We start from the raw sequence: 27,044 nt of genomic DNA, 5'->3' as shown, positions 1-27,044 counted from the left end.
ATGGACTTTGTTGAAGCCAGCCTACATTTATCGTTATCTTAAGCAAAACCTATTAGACAAAGATAGATGATATCTTAAAACCAAAAACAGCTAAACCGTATGATTAATTATTTACTGCTTTCATTTTTAGAACACGGTGATTTCCATATTTACTATAGGTATAACCCTGTTCGAAAAACTATATGATAGTGGGGTCATCCTTAAAATAGGTGTGCTAGCGCAACCGTATAGCTTGATAGTTTGGAATATAGTAAATTATTTTATTAAGAGGGTGGAAACGGATGCTCCAGGATTTTTTGTTCAGTTTTCTGTATGTTACTATATTCTTTTTTATGATTCGATCTTTTGGCAAAGAGAAAGTCAGGAAAAGCGGGTGGAAAAAAAGTGGAAAGAGAGAGAGAGATGGAAGATGAGAAGGGAGGAATAAGGTTTGAAGATGTGGATCGGGAGAGAAGAGCCTGTTCTCAGCTAAGCAAGGGAACGAACATTAGATGAGGAAATGAAAAGTGAAAAAGTAGGACGGAAATGAGATATAGTAGAGAATTAAGTTGAATATTATTTGATTACTATGTCATATCTGTCATATTGCAGAGCATTGTATTAATCAAGTTTTGTTTAGAGTTTTGATAGGAAAGAGAGGGAGGATTGAGGCATCTTGCACGTACTGTACTAACAAATGTACTGATATGACGGGGGGTTTGCTCGGGGTATACGAATGGTTGTGGATTTCTTCGTTGTGACTGAACTTGTTTGGTATTGCAACGAGCAAGGAAGGAGAGGGATCATGCTGGAGTAAACAAGAAGAGATCTTAGCTTAGTTTGTCGGGAGAATGTATAAGTATCATGGGCAGGTCCAAAGTTGTTGACGCTAACATTAATCATTGTCAAAATATTCACTGAAACTATGAATAGTTAATTGGTTTTCCAGTTCAATTATCTTATGTATTAGACAAGATAAGATAATAAATTGAACTACAAACAACTAACGTAGACCTATATATAGGCTTAACATTAACAATATCGCTACTTATTGAACACGGAGTTTTTCATAAATATATGGAACAGTTAGTGTTCAACTTCTACCAAATGTTTTCCCAAATAAAAGTGAAGGGGAGCGGGTACTGTCGCCCTAGAACCCGGTGATGGGAGATGTCCGGCAATAGACCGGACAGTCTGACAACTCAGTTCAGGCTGTCTTCCATCCGCGGCATGATGTCTCGGTCGGAAAAGGGATTTGAAGTAGGCCTGCAACTTGAACAATCGATGTTCACAGAATTTTACAGCTGCACTAAATTTTATTGTGGGAAGTGTAATGTACAACAGAGTATATTATTCTAAAATCTGAGTACTTGTCTTTTTTTGATCAGAATATTTTTCGAGTACTCTTGGTTTATTAAATGTACAAGATTTTGTTACGTTCATAACTTCTCTCTGATGGTCATAGCCATGGGATAAACAGTTGAAAGTGGAAAATTCTCACTTTGACGTATATATATATATATATATATATATATATATATATTTTTTTATCCTGTTGAGAACTCCCAGACAAACCTACCTGGGAGTCGGCTTCAACCACATGAAGGGCCATACCCCGATGTACCCATTTTTAAACCCTCTTTATACAGAAACACCTACTGTACTTGGCCCTTTCCTAATGGTTCATACCCATATCAAACTCAGTCGGATATAATTTAGAATTCCTTCCACACTTTACCCCTTCCCCTTTATGTTGCACTGATCATTATCTTGGATGAGCGAGCTTCCTCTACAAGGAAATGTTTGATCAGATACGGTCTTTGAAGAATCACCGATAACATACGCCATTGTGAATGTCTCCCTCTATTAAAGAAAATTACTTACTCGCGTTGACATCTCTCGTTGAGGTGCTCCGGCTCAATTCGTTCAGGGCTTCGTAATTAAATAAGTAGAATTAACAGCAGAAAAGGAGAACTCCAGACATGGATAAAATGGTAGAACATAAACTTTATTTATTCTGTGATGATAATATTGCTGCTGGGGGGGGGGGGGGCAGATCCTGGATAGTATATCTGAAAATTGCACGCTCTGATGTCTGGAATGCTAGTTCTTCTTCACACTAAGAAACTACAGTACTTAAGTCATTACAACTTCCTGAGAAGAGGCGATAACCTCTCTGTGACATAAACTCTTGGTCACAGACCCTTTAACTTATAATTACTAAGGCACATAGAAGAGGGCTACGCTAAACACATTTTATGCACATGAGATGCAACAGGTTGTCATCTGTGGGTAAGGATGAATATTTCATGGAGTTAAGACAAAGGGGACTTGTACGACTATGATGTGAGTGAGGGATGAATAAACTCGGAACAGGAAGTAAATAGTTACTCGTAAGACAAAGAGGCATTGCAGCACATGATTAAAGTGATATGATGGGGATATAGCTCTATACTACATTACTTTATGTACAATCTTATATCAATATGACTGACAACTGTTCTTCTTTAGGAAAGTGCACCTACAATGCAACATGTGGAAGCCCACCCACTAGATTTAAGACTTAACGAAGTTGTGCCCGCCTCTAGCCTGTAAACAAAGCCTTCGGCAACTTACTACGGTGGAGGCTGTCATAACTATGACATAGCCAGTCTAATTGAGTAGGTAACCCAGCTGACTAGCCAAATGTCCACCGAGCACTCTCTTAAACTACAAAGAGATTGTGCAATACCTCCAAAAAGAAACGACGACCCATTCCTGTGAAAAAAATATATGTACGGGTGACCATGGAGTTGTTAGCAACTCCATGGGGTTAGTCAGCAGATTCGGACGTTAATTAATTAATTAAGTGTGGGTTTAGAAACAGGAACGGATCGGCATGTGAAACTTGGCCTCGCCAGTACAACAATCTCAGAACACTAACAATGTGTTATGAAATAGTGATACCATCTCTTTGATGTTACCGAAACACTCCATCGAGACACCTTACAGGCCTCTTATGTATTTATCTAGGTCATGGATTCAGTTTTCCCACGAGAAGTTTTTAACTATCTTATTGAATCTTGGTACAGGGCCTTTTCCCAAAATAGATTCTTTTATGTCTGTGGAACATTCGAGAAGGTTCTCTCACGTGGTATGGAAGTTTCCATAGAAAGGGGGATGGACTTCCAAACTCCCAACCAATCAGGGCAGATCAGTGCCAGCGCACTTATTTTTATATCGTTAAGCTAATACAGGATGGTCAGGTTATTGGCTGCCTACTGATTATGCGCAGAGGGATTTTATAGAAGTATGGTATAAAAGGGCATGGGGCCGAAAGATTCTCCACTTGGTCAGCAAATTTATCACTCCGCCGAAAGTTCATCACTCCTAATTGCTTAATTGACGGAGTCAAGTCAAGTCAAATCATTGTAATTTAGTTTTATTTGTTAAGAGAATCGACAGAGAAGAAATTATACCGAATCACTAATCAAATCCGATCTTGTCAAATTGTTTTTCTGTGAACTCATTGTTTTCGCCCGTTCGAGACATCTCCTGAAGAAGCATAAATACGGCATCAAGATATCCCAGTACCTTTCTATCGCGAGTCCCGATATAGTTTTACTATCGGAGGAGCCGGGCTCGTCACAATATTACAATTGAAAAGAAGACTTGATATAAGTCGGTTAGGGTCCTGAGAGATCAAATAGACTGAAAATCCAGAGAGACCTTTGCTAAAGAAACTAGAACAGTTTGTACTAGGTTACGGTGACAGGGGTTACGGGCGGAATATACTGCCAAACCGACATTCACCCACGATCTAACGTACATCCATTTTATGAGCTTGTTTTGGAGTCGCATTCGCTGGGCATTAGAAAAAGAGTCGTCCGTGAATGAGCAACGGTACTTTAAAGGACATTGCCCAAAAGTGGCTGTCTTCCTGTCTAGCTAATTTGTCTTTGATCGGGACAAAGAATCTTGATTCATCTAGAAAAGTCAGTAAAATAATCGTTTCATTGTTTTACTAGATATTTAGAGTTAATTTTGGATTTAGTCTTTATTGTTGACTATTTGTCTTTGCCGAACCTGGCACTTGCTACCACTCTCAGTCTCAGTTCCAACGTTATACCTTCTGTACATTATCTTGGGCTACAGTACACCTGTTGTTGGCTGTAGAACCGTACTTTGTGCATTGACCCTCCACGAGTCCTGGCTAGGCCTACACTTCAATAGCCTTTAGACGTAAATCGAGTTACTGTAAGCCAATCGTTGAAGGCCTAACGAGTAATGTACGTAGTGTCAGTATACTTGAGGCTATAGCTCCATGCCGTAGGCTACTTTGTTGCTAGCACTGTCTTGGTAATACCAGTTACTATTTAGGCCTTACTAACGAGTTCAGGGCATATACAACAAGGCTTGTGGATGGGTAACTGTAGGCTATAGGTATACTGCATTAGGGTACCGTTTTCTCCGCACACGGTACTTTCCGCTAACAAGAAACAGTGGTGTCCGCGCACCAAATTTGTTATTGTCAGCGGAAATTACCGTTTTTTTGGGGGGGGGGGGGAGCAAAATGGCTTACCGAAATGTATTTAGGCATATCAAAATCATTTGGGAGGATGTGTAAACATAGGCTAGGTGTAAGTACGTGAGTAAATCACAGAATTTGTACAATAGGCCAACTGCTATTTAAGCCAAGGATATAGCGATTCATTTAGCGTTAGGCTTAGTTTGTTAGGTCATGCCTTCATAAGCTTTAGCTGTCTATCGTAAGGTCATGGATTCAAGAATACTTCTGCGGGATATCCTAGGCCGAATGCTAGCAAAAAGAACATGCCTCATTAGAATTAGAGAGGGATGTTTCTAATCCTGTGTTGATTGTATATTTTGTGTTTAGAATCTCACACAGCATTTGTGCTGAATGCATTGCTTTTGTTGCATTGAGTGCTCCTTTGAGGGTTGTGTACACTGTTGCTCGTGTGTGGATATGAGCATGTGGGAAATAAAACTAATTTCTACAGTTTCAGAGTAACAATTTCATTTGGTATGTTTGAGGGGAGGAACGATTTCCCTTTCCCGAGAATTCGATGGCCTGTAGCAACCATTTTTGTCACTCATCGCCCATTGCACCTCACACCCAATACTGCTCTCTGATTTGGACCAGTATATTTCTGATGGGATATCGTCGCTGAATTCCTGGGTGACATGGTTGATAGTTGATGGATGGTGCCCAGCTGTTGACTTATGTCAACATACACATACCACTAGTCCCAGTTCATGGCAGAATGAACCTTCGCTTTTCATATTGTTAATTACATATGCTTTATGGGACCACATCGATGGACCCGATTTTTTTACTTAAAGCGGTGTCTTAACGTGTGGTGACTAATCAAAAACCATGAACAACTTTCAATCTACAATGTATCTTGTAATCCTTCATAGTAAATCCAAATTATCGAATGAATCTACGAGGCTACTACAACTACTATCCCTAATAAAAGCATATGTAAAAGTAAGTAAACCTGACGTTCCAATCCTAGCAGTATCTTCTTCAGAGGCTGAATGACAAGTAACATAAACTACATGGGACAATTACATACACAGACTACAGACAAGTCAATGAGCAGGGTGAGCACAGAAGAGATTGATGTAAGAGGATTCGTAGACAAAGGATGTGGAGAAGAAAGAAACCAACATGGGAGATGAAGAGAGGTAGGAGATAAACTGTAGAGGAACAAAGAGATGATTTAGGGAAGAAGGTAAAGTAAACTGCAGAAGGACAAAGAGAAGTAGGAGTGGAGATCAAAGGATGAAGAGAGCTAGGAGAAGAGGGGTCACAGAGGGGGAGACAAGGGGAGACAGAGGGAGGAGAGGTTGAGACAGACGGCTCAGAATCGGATAATATTCCACAGTCTGAAGAGGAAAGGGATGATGATTTCGAATTTCCACCTCAGGGAGACACACAATCCTATATGTATGAGCCAGAAACAGATGAAACTGCCGACAATGACAACCATGCAGGTCGAAGCAGCAGTCAATGACGTAATACAGTCAATTGATTGGAGAATCTAGACTGGTATGAAACAAACATAGTGTACATGTATGTGAAAAAAAAGTGTTTTCCGCCCAAGGGATTTACATTTGATCTTCACGCAACTACATTGTTATTTGTTGACTGCTGTTAGTAGAATGTGACACTTTCTGACCAGTTACTGCTACTTCCTCCATTCACATCATGTGATTTGCGCGTGGGCTTTATTTTATTATTATATTTTATTATTTATATGTCCTATACAGTGTATAATACTCGCTGAATGATAAAGACTTGGCATTTTGATAGTCATGAATTCATGATCCGTATTCACGTGTAGAAAAAACATATTTTTCACATGGTGTGACTCACAATGGTTATAAAGAGCAATAGCGCTCACTCATTCAAAATGCTCAACGAACCCTAGCTTTAGTTTGGGTGTAACCAAGCTTACTAGTTGATATATAAGGCTCGTTATATTAATTACCTTAAGGCCCTGTTGCAGGCAAGCGAACGTATGAGAGCGCGGCAAAAGCAATCTGCCGGCACCGGGGATCGAACCCAGGAGCTCAAAATACCTATCGCAGCGCAGGTACAGTGCTCAACCGATACGCCACGGCAGTTGTTGATATATAACGCTCGTTATATTAATTGCTTTAAGGCCCTGTTGCAGGCAAGCGACCGTATGAGGGCGCGGCGAACGCAATCTGCCGGCACCGGGGATCGAACCCAGGAGCTCAAAAGGCCCTGTTGCAAGCAAGCGACCGTATGAGAGCGCGGCAAAAGCAATCTGCTGGCACCGGGGATCGAACCCAGGAGCTCAAAATACCTATCGCACTACGGGTACAGTGCTCAACCGATACGCCACGGCAGCTGTTGATATATAACGCTCGTTATATTAATTACTTTTGAGGCCCTGTTGCAGGCAAGCGACCGTATGAGAGCGCGGCAAAAGCAATCTGCCGGCACCGGGGATCGAACCAAGGAGCTCAAAATACCTATCGCACCGCAGGTACAGTGCTCAACAGATACGCCACGGTAGCTGTTGATCTATAACGTACTTTATATTAATTACTTTAAGGCCCTGTTGCAAGCAAGCGACCGTATGAGAGCGCGGCAAAAGCAATCTGCCGGCACCTTGGATTGAACCCAGGAGCTCAAAATACCTATCGCAGGTACAGTGCTCAACCGATACGCCACGGCAGCTGTTGATGATAACGCTCGTTATATTGCAGGCAAGCGACCGTATGAGAGCGCGGCAAAAGCAATCGGCCGGCACCGGTTATCGAACCCAGGAGCTCAAAATACCTAACGCACCGAAGGTACAGTGCTCAACCGATACGCCACGGCAGCTCTTGATATATAACGCTAGTGTTATTAATTACTTTAAGGCCCTGTTGCAAGCAAGCGACCGTATGAGAGCGAGGCAAAAGCAATCTGCCGGCACCAGGGATAGAACCCAGGAGCTCAATATACCTATCGCAGCGCAGCTAGAGTGCTCGACCGATACGCCACGGCAACTGTTGATATATAACTCTCGTTATATTAATTACTTTAAGGCCCTGTTGCAATCAAGCGACCGTATGAGAGCGAGGCAAAAGCAATCTGCCGGCACCGGGGATCGAACCCAGGAGCTCAAAATACCTATCGCAGCGCTGGTACAGTGCTCAACCGATACGCCACGTCAGCTGTTGATATATAACGCTCGTGTATATTAATTACTTTAAGGCCCTGCTGCAGGCAAGCGACCGTATGAGAGCGCGGCAAAAGCAATCTGCCGGCAGCGGGGATCGAACCCAGGAGCTCAAAATACCTATCGCAGCGCTGGTACAGTGCTCAAGCGATACGCCAAGGCAGCTGTTGATATATAACGCTCGTTATATTAATTATTTTAAGGCCCTGCTGCAAGCAAGCGACCGTATGAGAGCGAGGCAAAAGCAATCTGCCGGCACCAGGGATAGAACCCAGGAGCTCAAAATACCTATCGCAGCGCAGGTATAGTGCTCAAGCGATACGCCAAGGCAGCTGTTGATATATAACTCTCGTTATATTAATTACTTTAAGGCCCTGTTGCAGGCAAGCGACCGTATGAGAGCGCGGCAAAAGCAATCTGCCGGCACCGGGGATCGAACCCAGGAGCTCAAAATACCTATCGCAGCGCAGGTACAGTGCTCAACCGATACGGCACGGCAGTTGTTGATATATAACGCTGGTTATATTTTAATTAATTTAAGGCCCTTTTGCAGGCAAGCGACCGTATGAGAGCGCGGCAACTGTTCCAAGCAAGCGACCGTATGAGAGCGCGGCAAAAGCAATCTGCTGGCACCGGGGATCGAACCCAGGAGCTCAAAATACCTACCGCAGCGCAGGTACAGTGCTCAAGCGATACGCCACGTCAGCTGTTGATATATAACGCTCGTGTTATTAATTACTTTAAGGCCCTGCTGCAGGCAAGCGACCGTATGAGAGCGCGGCAAAATCAATCTGCCGGCACCGGGGATCGAACCCAGGAGCTCAAAATACCTATCGCACCGCAGGTATAGTGCTCAAGCGATACGCCAAGGCAGCTGTTGATATATAACGCTCGTTATATTAATTTATTTAAGGCCCTGCTGCAAGCAAGCGACCGTATGAGAGCGCGGCAAAAGCAATCTGCCGGCACCAGGGATAGAACCCAGGAGCTCAATATACCTATCGCAGCGCAGGTACAGTGCTCAACCGATACGCCACGGCAACTGTTGATATATAACTCTCGTTATATTAATTACTTTAAGGCCCTGTTGCAGGCAAGCGACCGTATGAGAGCGCGGCAAAAGCAATCTGCCGGCACCGGGGATCGAACCCAGGAGCTCAAAATACCTATCGCACCGCAGGTACAGTGCTCAACCGATACGGCACGGCAGTTGTTGATATATAACGCTGGTTATATTTATTACTTTAAGGCCCTGTTGCAGGCAAGCGACCGTATGAGAGCGCGGCAACTGTTCCAAGCAAGCGACCGTATGAGAGCGCGGCAAAAGCAATCTGCTGACACCGGGGATCGAACTTAGGAGCTCAAAATACCTATCGCAGCGCTGGTACAGTGCTCAACTAATAGGCCACGGCAGCTATTGGTATATAACGCTCGTTATTTTAATTAATTTAAGGCCAAGTTGCAATCAAGCGATCGTATGAAAGTGCGGCAAAAGCAATCTGCCGGCATCGGGGATCGAACCCAGGAGCTCAAAATACCTATCGCAGCGCAGGTATAGTGCTCAAGCGATACGCCAAGGCAGCTGTTGATATATAACGCTCGTTATATTAATTATTTTAAGGCCCTGCTGCAAGCAAGCGACCGTATGAGAGCGAGGCAAAAGCAATCTGCCGGCACCAGGGATAGAACCCAGGAGCTCAATATACCTATCGCAGCGCAGGTACAGTGCTCAACCGATACGCCACGGCAACTGTTGATATATAACTCTCGTTATATTAATTACTTTAAGGCCCTGTTGCAGGCAAGCGACCGTATGAGAGCGCGGCAAAAGCAATCTGCCGGCACCGGGGATCGAACCCAGGAGCTCAAAATACCTATCGCAGCGCAGGTACAGTGCTCAACCGATACGGCACGGCAGTTGTTGATATATAACGCTGGTTATATTTTAATTACTTTAAGGCCCTGTTGCAGGCAAGCGACCGTATGAGAGCGCGGCAACTGTTCCAAGCAAGCGACCGTATGAGAGCGCGGCAAAAGCAATCTGCCGGCACCGGGGATCGAACCCAGGAGCTCAAAATACCTATCGCAGCGCAGGTACAGTGCTCAAGCGATACGCCACATCAGCTGTTGATATATAACGCTCGTGTTATTAATTACTTTAAGGCCCTGCTGCAGGCAAGCGACCGTATGAGAGCGCGGCAAAATCAATCTGCCGGCACCGGGGATCGAACCCAGGAGCTCAAAATACCTATCGCAGCGCAGGTATAGTGCTCAAGCGATACGCCAAGGCAGCTGTTGATATATAACGCTCGTTATATTAATTTATTTAAGGCCCTGCTGCAAGCAAGCGACCGTATGAGAGCGAGGCAAAAGCAATCTGCCGGCACCAGGGATAGAACCCAGGAGCTCAATATACCTATCGCAGCGCAGGTACAGTGCTCAACCGATACGCCACGGCAACTGTTGATATATAACTCTCGTTATATTAATTACTTTAAGGCCCTGTTGCAGGCAAGCGACCGTATGAGAGCGCGGCAAAAGCAATCTGCCGGCACCGGGGATCGAACCCAGGAGCTCAAAATACCTATCGCACCGCAGGTACAGTGCTCAACCGATACGGCACGGCAGTTGTTGATATATAACGCTGGTTATATTTATTACTTTAAGGCCCTGTTGCAGGCAAGCGACCGTATGAGAGCGCGGCAACTGTTCCAAGCAAGCGACCGTATGAGAGCGCGGCAAAAGCAATCTGCCTGCACCGGGGATCGAACTTAGGAGCTCAAAATACCTATCGCAGCGCTGGTACAGTGCTCAACCGATAGGCCACGGCAGCTATTGGTATATAACGCTCGTTATATTAATTAATTTAAGACCCTGTTGCAATCAAGCGATCGTATGAAAGTGCGGCAAAAGCAATCTGCCGGCATCGGGGATTGAACCCAGGAGCTCAAAATACCTATCGCAGGTACAGTGCTCAACCGATACGCCACGGCAGCTCTTGATAATAACGCTCGTTATATTGCAGGCAAGCGACCGTATGAGGGCGCGGCAAGAGCAATCGGCCGGCACCGGGGATCGAACCCAGGAGCTCAAAATACCTATCGCAGCGCAGGTACAGTGCTCAAGCGATACGCCACGTCAGCTGTTGATATATAACGCTCGTTATATTATAATTACTTTAAGGCCCTGTTGCAGGCAAGCAACCGTATGAGAGCGCGGCAAAAGCAATCTGCCGGCACCAGGGATCGAACCCAGGAGCTCAAAATACCTATTGCAGCGCAGGTATAGTGCTCAAGCGATACGCCAAGGCAGCTGTTGATATATAACGCTCGTTATATAAATTATTTTAAGGCCCTGCTGCAAGCAAGCGACCGTATGAGAGCGCGGCAAAAGCAATCTGCCGGCACCGGGGATCGAACCCAGGAGCTCAAAATACCTATCGCAGCGCAGGTACAGTGCTCAACCGATACGGCACGGCAGTTGTTGATATATAACGCTGGTTATATTTATTACTTTAAGGCCCTGTTGCAGGCAAGCGACCGTATGAGAGCGCGGCAACTGTTCCAAGCAAGCAACCGTATGAGAGCGCGGCAAAAGCAATCTGCTGGCACCGGGGATCGAACTTAGGAGCTCAAAATACCTATCGCACCGCTGGTACAGTGCTCAACTAATAGGCCACGGCAGCTATTGGTATATAACGCTCGTTATATTAATTAATTTAAGGCCAAGTTGCAATCAAGCGATCGTATGAAAGTGCGGCAAAAGCAATCTGCCGGCATCGGGGATTGAACCCAGGAGCTCAAAATACCTTTCGCAGGTACAGTGCTCAACCGATACGCCACGGCAGCTGAATAACGCTCGTTATATTGCAGGCAAGCGACCGCATGAGGGCGCGGCAAAAGCAATCGGCCGGCACCGGTTATCAAACCCAGGAGCTCAAAATACCTATCGCAGCGCAGGTATAGTGCTCAAGCGATACGCCAAGGCAGCTGTTGATATATAAAGCTCGTTATATTAATTATTTTAAGGTCCTGCTGCAGGCAAGCGACCGTATGAGAGAGCGGCAAAAGCAATCTGCCGGCAGCGGCGATAGAACCCAGGAGCTCAAAATACCTATCGCACCGCAGGTACAGTGCTCAACCGATACGCCACGGCAGCTCTTGATATATAACGCTAGTTATATTAATTACTTTAAGGCCCTGCTGCAGGCAAGCGACCGTATGAGAGCGCGGCAAAAGCAATCTACCGGCACCGGGGATCGAACCCAGGAGCTCAAAATACCTATCGCAGCGCAGGTACAGTGCTCAACCGATACGCCACGGCAACTGTTGATATATAACTCTCGTTATATTAATTACTTTAAGGCCCTGTTGCAGGCAAGCGACCGTATGAGAGCGCGGCAAAAGCAATCTGCCGGCACCGGGGATCGAACCCAGGAGCTCAAAATACCTATCGCACCGCAGGTACAGTGCTCAACCGATACGGCACGGCAGTTGTTGATATATAACGCTGGTTATATTTATTACTTTAAGGCCCTGTTGCAGGCAAGCGACCGTATGAGAGCGCGGCAACTGTTCCAAGCAAGCGACCGTATGAGAGCGCGGCAAAAGCAATCTGCCTGCACCGGGGATCGAACTTAGGAGCTCAAAATACCTATCGCAGCGCTGGTACAGTGCTCAACCGATAGGCCACGGCAGCTATTGGTATATAACGCTCGTTATATTAATTAATTTAAGACCCTGTTGCAATCAAGCGATCGTATGAAAGTGCGGCAAAAGCAATCTGCCGGCATCGGGGATTGAACCCAGGAGCTCAAAATACCTATCGCAGGTACAGTGCTCAACCGATACGCCACGGCAGCTCTTGATAATAACGCTCGTTATATTGCAGGCAAGCGACCGTATGAGGGCGCGGCAAGAGCAATCGGCCGGCACCGGGGATCGAACCCAGGAGCTCAAAATACCTATCGCAGCGCAGGTACAGTGCTCAAGCGATACGCCACGTCAGCTGTTGATATATAACGCTCGTTATATTATAATTACTTTAAGGCCCTGTTGCAGGCAAGCAACCGTATGAGAGCGCGGCAAAAGCAATCTGCCGGCACCAGGGATCGAACCCAGGAGCTCAAAATACCTATTGCAGCGCAGGTATAGTGCTCAAGCGATACGCCAAGGCAGCTGTTGATATATAACGCTCGTTATATAAATTATTTTAAGGCCCTGCTGCAAGCAAGCGACCGTATGAGAGCGCGGCAAAAGCAATCTGCCGGCACCGGGGATCGAACCCAGGAGCTCAAAATACCTATCGCAGCGCAGGTACAGTGCTCAACCGATACGGCACGGCAGTTGTTGATATATAACGCTGGTTATATTTATTACTTTAAGGCCCTGTTGCAGGCAAGCGACCGTATGAGAGCGCGGCAACTGTTCCAAGCAAGCAACCGTATGAGAGCGCGGCAAAAGCAATCTGCTGGCACCGGGGATCGAACTTAGGAGCTCAAAATACCTATCGCACCGCTGGTACAGTGCTCAACTAATAGGCCACGGCAGCTATTGGTATATAACGCTCGTTATATTAATTAATTTAAGGCCAAGTTGCAATCAAGCGATCGTATGAAAGTGCGGCAAAAGCAATCTGCCGGCATCGGGGATTGAACCCAGGAGCTCAAAATACCTTTCGCAGGTACAGTGCTCAACCGATACGCCACGGCAGCTGAATAACGCTCGTTATATTGCAGGCAAGCGACCGCATGAGGGCGCGGCAAAAGCAATCGGCCGGCACCGGTTATCAAACCCAGGAGCTCAAAATACCTATCGCAGCGCAGGTATAGTGCTCAAGCGATACGCCAAGGCAGCTGTTGATATATAAAGCTCGTTATATTAATTATTTTAAGGTCCTGCTGCAGGCAAGCGACCGTATGAGAGAGCGGCAAAAGCAATCTGCCGGCAGCGGCGATAGAACCCAGGAGCTCAAAATACCTATCGCACCGCAGGTACAGTGCTCAACCGATACGCCACGGCAGCTCTTGATATATAACGCTAGTTATATTAATTACTTTAAGGCCCTGCTGCAGGCAAGCGACCGTATGAGAGCGCGGCAAAAGCAATCTACCGGCACCGGGGACCAAACCCAGGAGCTCAATATACCTATCGCAGCGCAGGTATAGTGCTCAAGCGATACGCCAAGGCAGCTGTTGATATATAACGCTCGTTATATTAATTATTTTAAGGCCCTGCTGCAGGCAAGCGACCGTATGAGAGCGCGGCAAAAGCAATCTGCCGGCAGCGGCGATAGAACCCAGGAGCTCAAAATACCTATCGCACCGCACCGCAGGTACAGTGCTCAACCGATACGCCACGGCAGCTCTTGATATATAACGCTAGTTATATTAATTACTTTAAGGCCCTGTTGCAAGCAAGCGACCGTATGAGAGCGCGGCAAAAGCAATCTGCCGGCACCGGGGATAGAACCCAGGAGCTTAAAATACCTATCTCACCGCAGGTACAATGCTCAACCGATACTCCACGGCAACTGTTGTTATATAACGCTCGTTATATTATTTACTTTAAGGCCCTGTTGCAAGCAAGCGACCGTATGGGAGCGCGGCAAAAGCAATCTGCCGGCACCGGGGATCGAACCCAGGAGCTCAAAATACCTATCGCACCACAGGTACAGTGCTCAACCGATACGCCACGGCAGCTTTAATTTCATTCATTCATTATTTATTTTTTTATTTTTTCACATAAATATAATAATGTGAATGGAAGTCTTCTGAAAAGCCTATGCTGGTTTAACAAAACAGAAGACTCCCATGAAGAAAAGATAGAAAATAGTGAAATACTGTTAATAACAATACGTTTACGCTTCAATATGTGTATATGCTGCTATGCGACTATGCAGCTAAATCATAATTAATAAGACATGATAATTTCTTTAGTAAGACATTTACTAAATTTGGAGCTTGTTTTCTTAGTTTTTAAAGGTGTTGACAGTGAATTCCATATGGTTGCACGGTTTCTGAGGCTAACCATACCAGTGCGTGTTTTATATGATTTATAATGTGCGTTGCTAGCCGTTCTGGTATTATGATTATGGAAATCTGTGTTGCTATTTATAAAATTTCGAAAACTGATTGGTAATGATCCATTCCAAGCCTTGTATGTAAATGTTGCAATATTAACTTTTATAATGTCATCTAATTTCAATAAATTGAGTTTCTTAAAGAGGGGGCTTGCATGTTCACGCGGTGCTACGTGAGATATATGACGTATTGTACTCTTTTGTGACTTAAATAATAAGAATTAAAAACAATTGACCATGTTTGTAACTTTAGTTGTGTTTAGTCTCATGTTATACTCGCCGCTTGGTGATGAAACTGTACACAAAGAATAAAAGCTAGAGTACTCGAGTACTACTACGGTACTCGGGCTCTTACAATGCGTGAAACACCGTACGCAGAATGGCATTCACTTCATCAGTTTGACGAGTGAAATGATTTCATTGTTTGTTTCATTGATGTTGTTATTGTGCAAATATATACATATTATTGAATAAAAAGAAAAGTCTGTCTGCAGTACAGGTTCCATGTGTTTACAATTTTAATCCTTAGAATGATGAAAGTGGACAAATATAGCATTTAGCTTCCACTGACTTGACACGAAAGAAACAAGTATTATATACGGCCTGAATTTCTACTTTCTATACGTTTTCATATATTGCTATTATATTTAGCGGGCAAAAACATAATTGAGGCAAATTTGACAGTCTCGCTTCTAAAGTAAATATTGATACATCAAATTTAACTATTTACACTGTTTAGAAGACGATAAAGATGGAAGTGGTCACATATTACAACATTTCTACCGCTGAGTCAACTTCATCCCCCGATAACTCAACTCCAGTCTCGACCGTGAGTCTTTTCGTCACTGCTGTGCTAGGCGTTCTCACATTTTCGGCGAATGCCGTCGATATCGCTATAATTCTAAAGCGACGTTTCGTCCGAAAAGTAAATGTGAATATATATACTTTCTATCTTGCAATCACAGATATATCGGTAGGAGTTTCACTTTTTCTAATGACATTTCTTTGGGGATTTCTGAACTCTCCAGAATTGCCAAAAGTGGTCTGTGGCCCATAGTCACTGTCAAGACTCTTTTCGGTAACTACGTCTGGCTTAATCATAATCCTGCTAAGCTACGACCGTTATAAGTTAGTACATAATCCACTTAAATACTTTTTGAAGACAACAGGCAACACTCACAAGCTCATCTTACAGCCAAATTTGTATCTCTCGCGTTTGAGTCTATTATTTATATGAGTGATTCGCAATTTATACCGTCTCAAACGGTCTACAGATTCGAAACACAGGAATTTCGTTGCTATACAGGTGTCAACCCTCTAGGTCTTGTGTATTTGATATGTTATGCGTTGGGTCCTAGTGTCTTGACTATTACGTTGCTTATGATTATCTTCGCTTTCGTTTGGCAGTTTGTGAGAAGAATTTGGGAGTTACTAGAAATGACACAATACGTCCATGATACGTCTTTACGAAACCATACCAATATTAATATGAGGACTAATAAGTTATGTTGTGATCAAAGCACTACCGTGGCACAGCTGATCGACACTGAAACTGTTTCCATCAGTGAATCACTGAGACAAACTTTAGATGGGATAACCGAATTGAAACATCATGGCAAAAGAGATGATGTGACTAACAATAAGGAGAACGTCAAATCTCTTGGTTTCTCGGGAAATGACGTTATCGAAAGCAAATATCTACCAGAATGTTGACGCAGCTCAAAGGGATAGCGTTTACACTGGCAACGTATGTCATTGTGTTTGCTATATCTTGGATGCCTTATACAGTGGCAACCGGCTTGCCTTTGTTTGGGGTACCCGTTTTTGGAACGTATTACAACACCGCCATTTTTTTGCTGTCATTAAACTCTTTCATCAACCCTCTCCTATATTTTATTTTATGTTGCAACAATAATGGATTGCGTTAAAGTGTGCATTTGCAACTGTGAGAAAACATGACAAAAGCAATTACTGACTTGAGTAGAGCGTGGTACACTCTTTGATTACACACGCACACTCATACACATTACCTTCGATCGTGACATCAAAACTCTTTACTCCACCGCAAGTTATTTTATTTAAAGTTTGGAACACCTCCCCAACTTAGACACAAAAACACAGCAAGATCCCGTTCGGTGCCGCATGGGGTTTGAGGTGCTCAGCAATTTGAGTACAATTTTGGCGCAAATTGTCGATAGAGTACAATACATCATCCCCTGCAGTACATACGAAGATGAAAATAATGACTGTAACCACTTAGCGATGAAAGATTTCATTATCATATTTTGTTTGAATTGAAAGTGTGCGTGTGATGACCACTTAGCAAAACCAGAAATGCACTGTAGTGCAGTGCACAATTCAATGGACGTGATCATCGATTGGCTACGTATGAAGATCACTGAAGGAACGCCTTTCAATTTTTTACACTTTCATTTTTTTTTCTTTGGAAATATTTTTCTCTAAAGTAAACCGCGGGTCGTATAAAACCTTACCCATACGAAATAAGACTAAATTTTCACTGGATTTAAATCTAAGAGATGGATCAGGGGTTTGGAAGGAGGGCTGGGGTAGAGGAGGGCGGGAAGTGAAATAATGGGGGATTTCTGAAGATATACCAGTAACCAAAAGGTAATACTTATAGATATATGTCGAAGTTTTTAATCAATGTAGTAAGACATGTGAAGGAAAACTTTGAACTTTGTGACTCGAATCATACGTATATATTCTACTTCAAATAACATAAGACCAAATGAAAGTATCTTGCTTTTCATTGAAAAATAAAACGAATATTTTGCTACGTTTCGTCGGGTACAAAGATCACATAGGTATTAACGTGATGGGGTAATGACGCATTAAGGCTAGCGTGACCAAAGTGACCAAACAGTAAAAAAAAAAAAAAATTGAACATTTCTAACCTTTGAGAGTAATACCACGCCACGTAAGTAAAAACAATACGGTTGATTAAGGAATTAAGAAAACTAAAACCGAGTGATTAATATCAAAAACGGACACATCGATGGATTGGTATAACGCAAGTATAAAATAAGATAATCTTATAAAATAAAAGCAAAGAATTGTCATGAATGTGTGACATTGAACATTGAATATAAAAAAGCCCGTGAGGCAAAGTATACTAGTAAACAGATTCATGGTACCAGATATATAATATTTGTATAGTAAATGGAATGCATAATACATTGAGTTTAACACTTTTTGCTTTACACATTAATATTCGACAATTTGAAAACTTAACTTTATAATATATAGTTTATACTGGGCTGCAAATGATGAAATATTCATAGAGGTTGACATTGACCGATAACCTGTTAACATGGGCGTCAACAGGTGGGGGACGGGGGGGGGGGGACATGTCCCCCCACTTTCAAAAGTGGAGGGGATATCATATCATTTGTCCCCCCCACTTTTCAGAGTAGTTATTAAAAAAAATCACATGCATATGCGCGATTTTCTATTTAAGGTCAAGGAATCTGGACTCCCTGGGACCCTGCTATCTATCACTTGCACCGTCATTTATCTCCCATTCTCCCAATATCCTAAATCTGCCCATTTAATTCGTTCAGGGGGGGGGGGGAGACCATTCGAAAGTGTTTTGAATCTTGCACACATGTTGTTTGTATGCCGGGGTTCCAAGGGATTAGGTAAGAAATACAGGTAGATGGTAATGAGTTACTATGTTCATATCACTACCTCCAGTCCCTTGGACTGGACGGAAGAATAGGGGTGTAGGGGTTAAGTAATTAAGGCTACATGTATTCGCCGGATATGGTAGATCTTTATTGTTGAGTGCCGGCTAGGCGCTACACACGCTCTGCGCGCGGTGCCTTTTTTTGATTATTATTATTAAAGTACCTGGGCACATAACAACTGACGTCTCGCACCTACATGCGTGTATTATATCAGGCGCGTATCCAGGATTTTCAAACCCGGGGGGCGCGAATTACTATCTAAGCGGAGCGCCACCATCGGTTGGCGCGCAGCGTACAAGAAAATTTCTTGTTTTGAAACCCCCCAGATCACCGGAAACGGCACTTCTCGGGCTTGAAATGACCAACCAGATGTACACTTTTTGCCTGAGAACCAGGTATTTCCTAATAGTTTTTTTTTCCATCCATAACCTTTTTGAAGTTTGTCAACCCGGCACACATCATGTTCGACCTGATGGCATCTCCTGTGGGTCTTTGCTTTTGTAGGTGATTCTACGTCGCGGCCCACAATACCCGTCAGCCCCACTTTTCAAGGTTTTAAGCCCCATATTTGTTCAGAATTTGAAAATTCACATTTCTCGTGAATAAACTCACTTGAAAACATACCCATAATGTTGTACAAAATTTCATCTATGGACAACCAATATAGAAAAACTTCCTTCAACCCCTAACAGACCGGTCAAAATTGCACGAGTAGAGGGAAGTGTGATGCAGAATGTTGGTCAGAAATTTTCGAAAATTCAGACACAGTTAATTTATTGGTGTACAAACATTAAAACCTCTTATAACGGCTATTATAAAACTTGGTTGAAGGAAATGAAAAAATAGCAGATATTTCCGAAAGCGAACACTACACACATAGGCGTAGGAGGCGCGGCGGCAGTGGCGGAGCTAGGGGTATTGGTCAGGAGTGGCGAGAATGGTCTGTTGGAGCGCTTTCGACACTATCTAAGCGGAGCGCCACCACTGGTTGGCGCGTAGCGTACAGAAAATTTTTGAATAAAGATACTCCCTAGATCGCCGGAAATGACCCTTTCCGGGCCTGGCTAATTTGCAGATAAACGAAGAATAAGGTGTCATCGCCAAATTACGCCAACAAAATGTGAGAAATGTCAATAAGTAGATGAGAGCGCAATAAAAAAGTCAATAATCACGAATAAGTAAAAAGTGGTAAAGAGCTGAAAAAGGCGCCAGCAGTCCATTTGAGTCCGTCAGGGGGGGGGGGGCATCCACCCCCGACCGTATGGACGCTCCGCCACTGCGCGGCGGGGGTGCAGCCCCTAATTCGCCATTACTAATGTAAAAGAGAGTTTTGACATAATTGGACCTCCATGCTTTTTATACATCTACATGAGACATGTCGTTGTTTACATTAGCATCCCGCGAAATACTGCGCAATTTGAACGGACCGTACGGTACATGATGGCATGCGATGTAATAACCGATGCTTGCTAATATGATATTGACATGAACACGTTGAACGCGCGCTTCGCGCGCGAAAATTTTTGGTTATTTTTTCAGGCAAGTCGGACAGTTTTGAGGTTTTTCATCCTGGAACGCCATTTTCATGCTCACTGATATGATGTGATATCTGCTGTTTGCGTTACAAATTCGAACAGGCGCGTAGCGAGGAATTTGCCAAGGGAGGGGCGAAGCCTGTAGGCAAATTATCTAAGCGTAGCGCCACCATAGGTTGGCGCGAAGCGTACAAGAAAATTTTGGCCGAAAATGCCTCCCAGATCGCTGGAAATGGCACTACCCAAGACCATTTGTTAGCGCGAAGCGTACAAGCAAATTTTGGCCGAAAATGTCTCCAAGATCGCTGGAAATGACACTTCCCAGGCCTTGTAAGTTGCCTCTAAGCACTTTCTATTTTGAAATTACTTAGCGATATCATTTAAAAAAAATGCTGAATGGGGGGGGGCGGGCGATCGCCCCCATCCCAAAATGCGTCATGTTCCCCGACGACACGGTCGAGTTCGAGACCAGCCACAGTTGGTTTCATAGCACAATTCTACACACGCGTTATGATAGACCATATATAGTACATATATAGATCATTAGTGAGAGAGGAAAATGGAAACGTCAAAAAATGGAGTTGTCGGTGTAAGGGGTAGGGTGAGTCACACTTTTACGAAATCATTGATCCGTCACTGGCTACCCTTCAGCGCTGTAATGATGTCACTGTTCCTCTTCCTCTCCCCGGTGTCTTCGCGTTTTTCTTTTACTCCCTCCTTTTCTCCTTTTTCTCTCTTTCTTCTTTTTCTTTTCCCTTCCTTCCTCTCCTCCTCCTCTTTTTTCCCCTCTTTTTTTCTTTTTTCTTCTCTTTTTTTTCTCTCCTCTTTTTCTTACCCGGGGGGCGCGCGCCCCCAACGCCCCCCCTGGATACGCACCTGTATATATACCACTCCACTCATCCCGGAGGTGACGGCGCCACTTTTTCAATATTTCGTTTGAGATGGACGCTGTGTAATTCGTCTCCCTTGGTGTCAGAACGGCATCTTTCTACCAGTACTTTCTGTCGGAATTTGAGACAAAATTTCTCCTCACAGATCTGGTTCTGATGTAACTAAAAACGACTCAGGAAGGCCGTCTCCTGCGATCTAGGGCGTCTTATGTACCCAAAATGTTCTGGTACGCTACGCGCCAACCAATGGTGGCGCTCCGCTTAGATAGTATAGTGTCCCCCTCACTTTCTGAAACCTGCTGACGCCCATGCCTGTTAATATTACCTTCGATGTCTATGCCTTAAGGCTTACTGTATAGTGATGCCACGAGTTTTTGCACAATTGAAAGATACACCGACCGGAAATGTACTGAGTTTTAATCATAATTCAAACTTCTTCTTTTTGTTTACGAAATATAAAGCAACCTTTTACAGTTTCAAATAACTACTAGTAATAACGTTCTCGCGTTTAAGTTCCTGTTTGATAATATTTATCGTTTATTACATTTGTTGTCCCGTCACTTGAAACTTTCTGTTCGATATTTGATACAATCCATCTGCTTTTCTCCTTTCCATTATAGTTTATTCTACTTTTCTTTGTTAACTTCTCTTTCTATTCCTTTCCATTTTCTATGCTTCTTTCTGTTCACTAAGTTCTATGCTTTTCCACGACCCCCTTTGGTCACCTAATAATAAATACAAACAAAAAATGTATATTGAAACTAAGAATACGGTTGTTTACAGGTGATTTACAGATGATTTTATTCAACATGGAAACAATTAAAAATAAAATATTTACTAACATCTATGGACCATGACTCATGATCAATTGTCCTGCAAGTTCTCAAATGAAACAAACTTCCTTCAACAAAGTAAAGCAGGTGATTGCCACTTATATTTCAACCAATAACTGAATAACATAAATGTTATTGTATAAAGTATTTCAGATAGTAACGAAAACAATTCCTGTTCTTTTAAAGCAACAAGGTGCTCATACATTGCTAACAAACGAACCAGTTTCCACACCTTCACTAGAAAATATCCATATCGAATGTTGTTCTTTGTGAAGAATATATGCGACGGTAGTGTGTTCCTTTTGTTCATGGAAATGCACGTTCTCTAGGATATATCCCTGTATCTATAGGATATTTCCTTGTATCTCTAGGATATATTCTTGTATCCATATGATATATCCTTGTATCTTTAGGATGTATCCTTGTATCTATAGGATATATTCTTGTATCTATAGGATATATCTTTGTATCCATGGGATATATCCTTTTATCTTTAGGATGTATCCCTGTATCTATAGGATATATCCTTGTATCTCTAGGATATATTCTTGTATCCATAGGATATATCCTCGTATTTGTAGGATATATCCTTTTATTAAACCCTACTGTGAGTATAAGTTGAACAAACCAGTATTCATATTATTATTCAAAACATAATAATATTACATACGTAATATAGAAATGTGTAATGGTACCCATGAGGCATAAATATTCAAGAGATGACGTAATGAAGTAAGCAGTACAGTAAAACACCACCAATGATTCTATGGCCGGGTGACAGTGCATAACCAAACAAGAACCAAACCTGGTTAAACCTGCGATAGGACAGAAACCGAACGGTTTGTTATGTTTCATCTATAATTAAACCTTTACCAGAACAACAGTTAATATCACCGAATCTTGCAAATACACCATACAGAAGAGGGTTAAGCACAGAGTTATATAGCAACATGAATGAGGTAATCGTCAAAAGTGAATCCGGCACTGGTATACCACACAAAGGGAGTGAGGAGACGATCCTGAAAGGTAACAAGCAGAATAGGAAAACTCCAACGTAGGTGGCTAACTTCTGAGCAATTCGGCGAAGTTGATCATTTTCCTTTTTCCTGCCCGCCTCATATACAGAGTTATCTTCCTTCTTAATTCTCTTATCTTCTTTGAATATTGTTCGGTCATATCCCCAATTGGATTACGAGAATCAATGTCTCCTAACGTTTCTATCTTCATCCTATCTCATCTTCTTTCTCATTTCGCACCAACACATGATTCGCATTAGCAACTCGGACAACATGTTCTGATGTCCATACAGGCAGCTGGGTGCAACAGTGTGCTTTTGCGCTCCTCCAGTCTGTTTCTCAAATTTAATTTCGAACTGTTCTTCAAAAGTTATCCGGCTTGTGTTAATTCGATGTTCAGGGTCATTAGGTATATATTTTTGCCTTTTGGGTAGTCTTCTTTCTTCCAGTTTCATATTTGATATATTATGCATTTTATGGACAAGTTTCCAATAAAATCCAACGTTAATCACAACTAATATCAAGAAAGGTATGACGAACTCGATAATGTTGAGAATGACGAGATAAATGGTCTCGTTGACGACTACGGGAACGCAAAGTCTTATAGAAGTAGCATCGCCATGTTGGTCATCAAAGTGCAACGATAGGAAGTAAGTTGCCGCGCAATACGTGCAGCAAATAATGCTAGTTATGAGAACTATACGGTGGATGCGACCAGTCGCCCATAGAGTGGATAAGAAAATTAAGAAACTTCCGACAAAAAAAGTCAGCAACCGCTAAATAAAAAACGTAAACATTGCCACTTTTATCACGTATGTCTTTGCTCCCAATGTATGTAACAATGACGAATAGATTCATTAACATAACAAGTATACCAAGAACACCGCAGAGAAGTAACGAAAATAGAAAGTTTACATTCGAAGGGACAGAATTAGTCAGAGAAATGTTTACATTCGCTTCAGTTACGTTGCTATGTTCGATTACTTGAGATATAGCGATGTTCGCCATGACTAGTTTCACTAAATATAGTTTCTTCGGCAAAAATTTCACTGAACAATCGAAGCGTCCGTCGGTGATTGAAACTTCACTCAAATGTCCACCTCTTCACTTGCAAACATCCATGATAAGAATATGTTCTTGTTTAGGAAGGACAAGCCAAGAAAATATGTTCATTTGTTGATGGAAAATGCATTCGCGATCTAATATTAATGTTATGCCTTATTGTGACAATAATGGGGTTCACCATAGCATGAATGGTAACATATACACCGACCATGGTAGTGAATGAATAACGCTCATATATAGATGATGACGTCAACATGACGATCCTGTAAATGATGTTCATTAATTATTGCTTCATGAATAGTAATAATAATAACAACACTTTCCATCGAAAAATATTCTGTTAACGGTAACATAACACGATTTCAACATTCAACATACTTCTTTTCTTATCTCGTGTTTCTTATTTCTTTGCTTCTTAATCAGAATAAGTTTTAATACCTCACCACCGTACCTCATCTGAAAGTAGTCGTGCAAATGAAAACATTGTCCACTTTCGGTTTACGAGTCCAATTCAAGTTTAATTTAAACACATAGGTCTTCATAATACAAACCTTAAATATACAAAGAATTAAGACTGGTCTCGATTGACTTTTTTTTCCCCAGTTCAAATCGGGTATCGGTGTTTCTGAACCGTCGTTTTATATTAAAGTTGTTAGATTAATATTGGTTACATATACCGTGGTGGCACTATGGCATACGGAACGAGAATAGCGAAGAGTAATTCAGCCGTACCAAATCATCGTTTCCTCCTTACCAACTCAATAGTTTGAAGAAAAAAAAACACACATTATAGTCAATAAGACAAAGATAAACATGTTATTATAACGATCCAGCTTTTGGCAACACAAACTTGTGCAGACATATATGTGCTCATATCCTCAACTAAATTAACCGAAGAATAACTTTCTATGTCGTGTTACCAACATGCACAGATGTTAAAATTAATTCCGATGAAGGAATCCAACAATCCAGAGCAGTGAGTGAGACATTTAATGAGCTAATACACTGTGCGGAGGCAGCTCTAAAAAAAAAGTACTCAGTTATTTGGCGCATTCTATTAACGACATGCGCAAACTGGAATCGTATGTTATACTGCAAAGAAATTAACACTTTTTTTTTTATCATAGAGCGAGAAATCCACTTTTTGAGTGTGTCTAGGATGTTCAGTCCTTACAGAAGTGGCTGTCAATCATATGAAAGAGTAACTTCAGATACTTTCGTACTGTATTAAGTGAATGATTTCGCTCTTTAAGAGATGAACATTTTATGGGACTATAGTTGTGGTCAAATGAGAGCGTGGTGGTCAGGTGGTTAAGGCAGTGGACTTGTGATCTTGCAGGTCCGATTAGTGGCCAGATCATTACGCCGTGTCCTTGACAAGGCTCTATATCTCCGTTGCCGCTCTTCACACAGGTGTATGGATGGGGACCTGTCAGTTGGGCGCTGTTTAGCTGCTGCCGTCATTCGATAGCTGGTTTCCCAGGCTGCAAGTTACTCTGTGTTGTTGTTGTTGTTGCATGTTTGACATGACCTGTATGCTGCCAACTAATTTCCAATAAAAGCCAATGTTAATAAACAGCAAAACAGTGAACGGAATAAAGAAATCAAGGATACTTAGTATCGCTAGATATGTTCCGTTCTTCAATAACTTGGGGATACAAATCTCAACATCAATGGCGCCGTAGTCTGTATCGTCCGGAAACAACAAATAGACACTGTAAATAGCAATACAATAGAGGAAAAAAACGCTACCACTCCATAAGACATAGGAATGGATGCGAGCGTGGGTTTGCTTCCTGTGGTATTTTAATGGAGTCCTCACAAGCTTGAGTCTATCATAACTCAGTAAAATAATGACGAGTGCAGAAAACAGTATGGAGAAATGTTGCATGATTACCCAAATATGACAGATCATGCGTGGTACGTCGAGAAAAGAAAGAATTCCCCAAATAAATGTCAAAAATAATATAAATAATCCGACAAGACAGTCAGCAATTGCGAGATAGAATACTTAAATGTCAACGTTTTTGTGACTTGTTTTCTTTTTGCTGATGTGGGTCACCAGGACAAATAAATTTGTAATTATTATTGCTATGCCAAGTAAACCTTGGAGTATAATAAAATAGTCTCTGCCGTGTCAGCCACAAAACTGTCTGTTGCAGATAAAGGCGTCGTTCCAGTTATGTTTTGCTGTTCCCCTAGGGTGCGTTCAAGGTGTGCCATAAGTATATATAACAAGCAAACTATCACTTGAACAAAAATGTTCATTTTTTCACCGTAGAGATTTCTGTCGTGGTCAAATTATCCTGTATAGTAATTAATATTTCATAAGGAACTGATTTTGAAGTAATTCTAGCTTACAAATATTCATTTCTTTGTGGTTAATGGCACCCAACTCTCAATCAAATATTTTCAAATGTTAGCACAAAGCACTTCAGTTTAGATCCACTGTTGATTCAAAGTGTGACTTTTCCACTACAAATTCTCACCAGTAGACGCTTGTTTAATATCCATTTAAAAACAAACACAGATTTCCAATACTTTTCCAATATGTGAACATTACGTCGTTCTCTAATAGTTTCTGATGTCTCTCTAATGGTTTATTCTTCAATTAATCATGAATCCTTAAATAATGGTGACTGTTTTTATAGACAGTATACAAACTGGTACAAAAAGAAACACAGACTTAAGGTACCGCATCCAAAAAAATCATTGACCGCTGAATAAACGTTCTATACATCAAACAAACGACTTTGTTCTATTCACGTCATTGAATTTGAACGTACGAAATGCACAAATCGTTGCCATAACGACCAATGGAAAGGCCATTAGAACACGTTAATTGTTGTTATGTTTTTCTAAGACATTACTTGAGAACAAAAAACCTATTATCATAACTGTTAGTAATACCTCACGACGATTACTGAGATTCACAGGATGCACTTTAAATTAAGAAGTAAACCATCCTTGCAAAAAGAAACAAATGCTTTATCACACGAAACTTGATGACCAGAAAGTCACAACTTTGTTTTAGTCTGAAAACACCGGATAGGCATGGTAGCAAGTTATATCTACATATAAGTGCAGAACCGTGACACATAAGTAATATTTTTTAATTGATTGTTAAATTTTATCGTCTAAATGGTTTCCTATTATCATTCATTGAGGCTACATTAGGTATTGGGCGCTACAAGGTGGAACAACAATTGTCATATATTCTTATACGCCCGTTTTTT

General features: G+C 42.2%; 1 protein-coding gene and 1 long non-coding RNA gene across 2 annotated transcripts in view; one reads left to right on the top strand and one right to left on the bottom strand.

Moving 5' to 3' along the window:
• The window catches only part of LOC139973623 (uncharacterized), an 86,147-nt gene that overhangs the window by 46,993 nt on the left and 12,110 nt on the right, over positions 1-27,044 (top strand). The window lies entirely within an intron of this gene.
• Positions 17,459-27,044, bottom strand: part of LOC139973634 (uncharacterized) — a 29,337-nt gene continuing 19,751 nt past the window's right edge. The window contains exons 3-4 of the long non-coding RNA XR_011795278.1: positions 21,207-21,619; positions 17,459-18,085 (exon numbers count right to left, since the gene is read on the bottom strand). This is a non-coding gene — a long non-coding RNA (uncharacterized lncRNA). The remainder of the gene's footprint in view (positions 18,086-21,206; positions 21,620-27,044) is intronic.

This window comes from Apostichopus japonicus, chromosome 9, assembly GCF_037975245.1.
Source record: "Apostichopus japonicus isolate 1M-3 chromosome 9, ASM3797524v1, whole genome shotgun sequence".
NCBI lineage: Eukaryota > Metazoa > Echinodermata > Holothuroidea > Aspidochirotida > Stichopodidae > Apostichopus > Apostichopus japonicus.
The sequence above is the reverse complement of the archived record's forward strand: the minus strand, read 5'-3'. Positions and strand labels throughout refer to the sequence as shown.